Source organism: Carlito syrichta, unplaced genomic scaffold, assembly GCF_000164805.1.
Source record: "Carlito syrichta isolate Samal-C Ts95f unplaced genomic scaffold, Tarsius_syrichta-2.0.1 Scaffold123370, whole genome shotgun sequence".
Lineage (NCBI taxonomy): Eukaryota > Metazoa > Chordata > Mammalia > Primates > Tarsiidae > Carlito > Carlito syrichta.
This window is the reverse complement of record NW_007067466.1, coordinates 745,324-752,013: the sequence shown is the minus strand read 5'-3', so window position 1 is coordinate 752,013 and position 6,690 is coordinate 745,324.

Below are 6,690 nucleotides of genomic sequence, written 5' to 3'. Positions count from 1 at the left end.
AGACCCAGGCTCGTGGGTCTCAGCTTGGAAGGAGAATTGCTCTGGGGGAACACTTGCAGTGTTCAGAACCCCAGCAAGATTCTACAAGAAAAAACCATGGGATCATCTCGATAGACCTAATAGAAAAACTTTTGGTAAATTTTGACATCCTTTCATGATTAAAAAAACCAAAACTCTCAACAAATTGTGTATAGAAGGAAGGTATCTCAACCATAAAGTCCATATATGACAAACCCACAGCTGACAGCTAACTGAATGTGGAAAAGTTGAAAGCTTTTCCTCTCAAATCTGGAACAAAACCAAGATGCCAATGTTCACAACTTTTGTTCATGATGGTACTAGAAGTCCTAGGCACAGGTCTTAGACAAGAGGAAGAAATAAAGAGCATCAAAATTGGAAAGAAAGAAGTCAAAACGTCCCTGTTTGCAGACACAATCTTATATATTAAAAAACCCTGAAGGCTGCACCAAAAAACTGTTATAATTCATAAGCAAGTTTCGACTACAGAATCAACATACAAAAATTGGTAGCTATCTGAAAAATAAATCGAGAAAGCAATCCCATTTACAATCGCTACCAAAAAAACCTAGAAATAAATTGAAACAAGGAGGTGATAGATCTTAACAATAAAAACTATAAAACATTGAGAAAAGAAGTTGAAAGTCACACAAATAAATGGAAAGATATTTGGTGTCCATGGATTGGAAGAATTAGTATTGTTAAAATGTCCATTCTATCCAAAGCGATCTACAGTTTCTTTCTTTTTTTATTAAATTTTAATTTTAAAGATGTGGAGTACAATTCAGGGTTATGTACACAAATGTTCATTATGCAGGTACCCTTGTTGATGAGGTGTGCCCCTCCCTCCTCTGGCAGTTTCTCACTACTGCCAATTCCTTCTTGTCATATTATGATAGTTGTTCAAGGTGTATTTATGAGTGAAAACATGTGATACTCGGCTCTTTGTTTTTGTGATAGATCACTCAGTATTATAGCCTCTAAGTCTATACAAGTTTCTGCAAAGTTTGTAATTTTGTCCTTCTTTAGGGCTGCATAATATTCCATCGTGTATATGTACTACATTTTAAAAATCCAGTCCTCTTTCGATGGACAGCATGGTTGGTTCCACGTTTTTGCTTTTGTAAATAGTGCTGCAATAAACAAGCATGTGCAGGTATCTTTTCCATAGAGTGATGTGAGTTCCTCCAGGTATATTCCCAAGAGGGGGATTGCAGGATCGTACGGGAGATCGATTTTTAGATCATTTAAGAATCGCCCCACTGTTTTCCAGAGAGTCTGTGCTAGTTTATACACCCACCAACAGTGTAGAAGTGTTCCCTTTTCACCGCATCCTCTCCAGCATCTGTTGGTTTTTTTTGAGTTATTGATGGTGGCCATCCTGACTGGAGTTAGATGGTATCTCAGTGTGGTTTTAATTTGCATTTCTTTGATGACTAGTGAGTCTGAGCATTTTTTCATGTATCTATTGGCTGCTCATATGTTTTCTTTTGAGAAGTGTCTATTCATATCTTTTGCCCACTTTGCAATGGGGCGGTTTTTTGTTTTTTTTTTCCAGCACATTTGCGTTCCTTGGAGATCCTAGATGTTAGGCCTTTGTCAGATATACAGTTGACAACTATTTTTTTCCATTCTGTGGGCTGTCTTCCCACTCTCTCAGTGGTTTCTCTGGCTTTGCAGAAGCTTGCCAGTTTGACGAGGTTCAACTTGTCTATCGTACCTGTTATGGCATGGGCACTTGGGGTTTTGATCAAGAATTGGTTACCAGTTCCAATTTCTATAAGGGTGTCTCCTGCATTTTCTAAGGTTCTTATAGCTTCAGGTTTTACATTGAACTCTTTGTTCCATTTAGCATTGATTGATTTTTGTATATGGTGATAGGTAGGGGTCTTGTTTTAATCTTCTGCATGTGGTCAGCCAGTTTTTCCAGCACCATTTACTGAATAAGTTCTCCTCTTCCCAGTGGTTGATGGTGGAGGCTTTGTCAAAAATGAGTTGGTTGAGAAATAGAGGTTTTGCTTCTGGAATCTCTATCCCGTTCCATTGGTCTATATACCTGTTCTTGTACCATTCCCAGGCTGTTTTGATTATTGCAGCTTTATAATAAAGCTTAAAGTCTGGGAACGTGATGTCTCCCTCTTTGTTTTTGTTTTTGTTTTTGTTTTTTGTTTGTTTTTGGCTATTCGTGGCCATTTATGTTTTCATATGAATTCCTGTATTGTCGTTTCCAGGTCTGAGAAGAGTACTGCTGATAATTTAATGGGTATTGTGTTAAATCTGTAGATTGCCTTGGATAGGATGGACATCTTAACAATGCCGATTCTTCCAATCCATGAACATGGAATATTTTTCCATTTGTTTGTGTCATCTTTAATTTCTTTGAGTGGTGTTTTGTAGTTTTTGTTGTAAAGGTCTTTGACTTCTCTGGTTAGGAAGATGCGAAGGTATTTCATTTTTTGTGTGTGGCTATTATGAATGGGATTGTGCTTTTTTTTTTTTTTTTGAGTTGGAGTCTCACTCTGTCGCCCAGACTGGAGTGCAGTGCCGCTCCCGGCCACCGCAGCCTCGACCTGCTGGGCTCCGGTGATCTTTCCACCTCAGGCTTCCAAGTAGCTGGAACTACAGGCGCGCACTACCACACCCGGCTGATTTTTGATTTATTGTAGAGATGAGGTCTTGCCAAGTTGCCCGGACGGGTCTCGAACCCACGGGCTCAGGCAATCCACTCACCTCAGCCTCCCAAAGGCGTGGGATTACAGGCTGAGCCACCGAGCCTGGCTGGGATTGTGCTTTTTATTTGGGTTTCTGTTTGTTTATTGTTGGTGTATAGGAATGTGACTGACTTTTGCACATTTATTTTATACCCTGAGACTTTTTCAAAATCCTTTATCAGTGCAACAAGGTTTTTGATAGGTTCTCTTGGGTTTTCAAGATATAGAATCATGTCGTCTGCAGAGGGATAACTTCCTCTTTTCCTACCCTTGATTTATTTCTCTTGTCTGATTGCTCTAGCTAGGACTTCAAATACTATGTTGAACAGGAGGAATTAGAGTGGGTATCCTTGTCTTGTTCTGGTTTTCCAGGGAAATGGTTCCAATGTCTGTCTGTTTGGTAGTATGTTGGCTGTGGGTTTCTTGTAGATGGCTCTTACTATTTTGAGGTATGTTCCATCTATGCCTAGATGTTCAAGGGTTTTCATCAAGAAGGGGTACTGGATTTTATCAAAAATTTTATCCATGTCTAATGATATAATCATGTGGTTTTTGTCTTTACATCTGTTGATGTATTTAATTACGTTTATAGTCTTACAAATGTTGAACCAGCCCTGCATTCGGGGATGAAGCCTACTTGGTCATGGTGGATGATTTTTGAGATGTGTTGTTGGATCTGGTTTGCTAGAATCTTGTTGAGAACTTTAGCATCTGTGTTCATCAAAGAATACTGGCCTATAGTTCTCTTTCTTTGTTGGATCTTTACCTGGTTTGGTAAACATCAATGTGATGTTAGCTTCATACAATGATTTGGGGAGAGTTCCATCTTTCTTAATTGCCTATAATACTTTCAGTAGGATTGGTATTGGCTCCTTCCTGTATATTTTGTAGAATTCTGCTGGAAAGCCTTTTGGTCTAGGGTTTTTTTTTTTGGTAGGTAGTTTTCTTATGTCATAGTTGATTTCCTGGGTTGTTATTGGTCTATTAAGGGTCTCAATTTCTTCTTGTTTCAACATGGGGAGATTGTGTGATATAAGAAATTCTTCCACTTCGTTTAGGCTTTCGAGTTTGTTTCCATACAGGTATATGTAGTAATCTCTGATAATCTTTTGTATTTCTTCAGGGTCAGTCGGGACTTCATTTTTTGCATTTCTAATTGTGTTTATTTGGGCTTTTTCTCTTTTTTTCTTGGTCAGTCTAGCTAGGGGTCCATCAAGCTTGTTTATCCTTTCAAAAAACCAACTTTTGGTTTCATGGATTTTTTTGTACTATATTTTTGTCTCAAACGTCCTGAATTTGGGCTTTTATTTTGGTGATCTGGATTCTTGTGCTGAAGTTAGAGTTTTGGTGGTTTTGCTTTTCCAGCTTCCTTAGGTGATTTGTTAGGCTGTTAACTTGAGATCTTTCCATTTTCTTCATGTGTATTCATAGGGATATGAATTCCCCTCTTAGGACTGTTTTCATGGCATCCCAGAGAATTTGGTAAGATGTTTCTTTGTTTTTATTTGTTTCCAGGTATCTTTTAATCTCTGTTTTGATTTCCATGTTGACCCAGGAGTTGTTTAGCATCTGTTTAGTGTCCATGTCTTTGTGGGTTTGGGGGCAACTTTGTTGGTGTTGATATTTATTTTTATTCCACTGTGGTCTGAGAAGGTGCATACCAGAATTTTAATCTTATGGAATTTGTTTATTCTTGATTTATGGCTGAGAATGTGGTCGATCTTAGAGTACGTTCTACGTAGTGATGAGTAGAATGTATATTCTGTGTTTGTTGGGAGGACTGTTCTATAAGTATCAGTTAAGTCCATTTGGTCAAGTGTCATGTTGAGGTTCTGTATCTCCTTGTTGACTTTTTGTCTTGATGATCTGTCTAGGGTTGTGAGTGAGGTGTTTAAGTTCCCAGTTATGATAGTGTTAGAATCAATACCCCTTTTTTTTGAGTCAGAGTCTCACTCTGTCACCCAGGCTGGAGTGCAGTGGCTTGCTCATGGTCACCCTAGCACCAACCTGCTGGGTTCCAGCGATCCTTCTATCTCAGCCTTCCAAGCAGCTGGAACTACAAGTGTGTGCTACCATGCCTGGCTAATTTTTTATTTTATTATAGAGATGAGGTCTCGCCAATTTACCTGGGCTGGTCTCAAAACTGCGGGCTCAGGCAATTGATTCACCTTGGCCTCCCAAAGTGCTGGGATTATAGGTTGAGCCACTGAGCCTGATCTCAATATCTTTTTGAGATTTACCCAGGAACTGCTTTATGAAAGTTGGTGCTCCTATGTTGGGTGCATATATGTTTAGGATAGATATTTCCTGTTGATGGGTTGAACCTTTTATCATTATGTGTTGACCTTCCATACCTTTTTTACTTTTTGATAGCTTAAAGGGTATTTTGTCTGATATTAAGATTGTGACTCCTGCTTTCTTTTGTGTTCCGTTTGCCTGAAATTTTGTTTTCCATCCCTTACTTTGAGTCTGTGAGTGTCCTTTCTGGTGAGATGAGTCTCTTGGAGACAATATATTGTAGCCAAATGATACTTTATCCATTTTGCCATTCTATGTCATTTCAGTGGTGCATTTAGTCCATTCACATTCAGGCTAATTATTGAAATGTGAGAGTTCATCCCTATCATGATCTCTTGGAGGTGTTGTTCTGTCTTTTGAAGTTTCTTTTCTATGTTTTTTAACAGTTTGGGTTAGTTCTATATTTTGGTCCTCAAGTTCTGAGATTCTTTCTTCTCTTTGGTTAATTCTGCTTTCCATGCTTGTCAGTTTGTTGTTTATTTAATTTACTGCATTCTTCATTGCTGTTATCTTGGTTATCAACTCCTTCATTCTTTCCTCTTGTCTCTCCTCATGTCTGTTTATTCTTTCTGTTAATATCTTGATATCTGGGTTTGTGATTTGAGATCAGTCATTCTGAGGCTCTTCATTGTTTGAGTTCTGTAGTCTGTATTCTCAGTGACTGACCTCCCAGGGGGTCTGTGTGAGACTCATAGTCTTCCTTTGGTGTTTCTTCATTTGTGTAGGTTTTCTTCCCTTTTAAAGGGCTTTTCTTTAATTCTATTGTTCAATAATGGGGAGATAGCTTTTATTTCTTTTTGCTCAATCTCCTATTCTTGCTTATGTAGATCCTCTGGTTTTGTTCAATTCTGGAGCTGGACTGGGGGTGGGGGCCCAGGCTTTTTGCAGTTTTGAGATTTGGTTAAGGAGGGAGCTGTGATCCAGAAGCTATCTGCAAATCCCAGTACCTGCTGACAGGTGTGTGGGCCCCCTGAAACCCACTTTCCATTGCCTTACAATCTGTTCATGCAGTGGGGGTGTCTATTTACCCCCTTAAAGCAAAATGGGATTTTTGCTTTAAGGAGAAGGGAAAAGACCAGGTTCAGTGGCTCAGCCTGTAATCCCAACACTTTGGGAGGCCGAGGTGAGTGGATTGCCTGAGACCATGGGTTTGAGTCCAGCCTGGGTAACTTGGCAAGACCTCGACAATAAATTAAAAAGTTACCTGGGTCTGGTAGTGTGCACCTGTAGTTCTAGCTACTTGGAAGACTGATATAGAAGGATTGCCTGAGACCAGCAGTTCAAGGCTGCCATGGCCGTGAGTGTGCCACTACATTCCAACCTGTGTGACAGAGTGAGACTCCAACTCAAAAAAAAAAAGAAAAAAGAAAGAAAGAAAAGGGAAATAATGGAAAAAGGAAAGAGGAAGACAAAAGGAAGAAAGGGAGGTGGAGAGAGAAGAGGAAGAGGGAAAACAGACAGGTGTACCAACTAATGAATAACAGAGGCAAACAAAGACAGAAAAGACAAAACATACAGGCAATCATACAAACAAACAAAAACCTCTCTGTTGGTGTACTCTCCCTCAAAAGACTTCCTTAAACAGAAAATCTAAAAAACAACAACAATAACAACATTAAAATAACAGAAACAAAGCAAGTACAAAAATGCAAACAAAAACAGA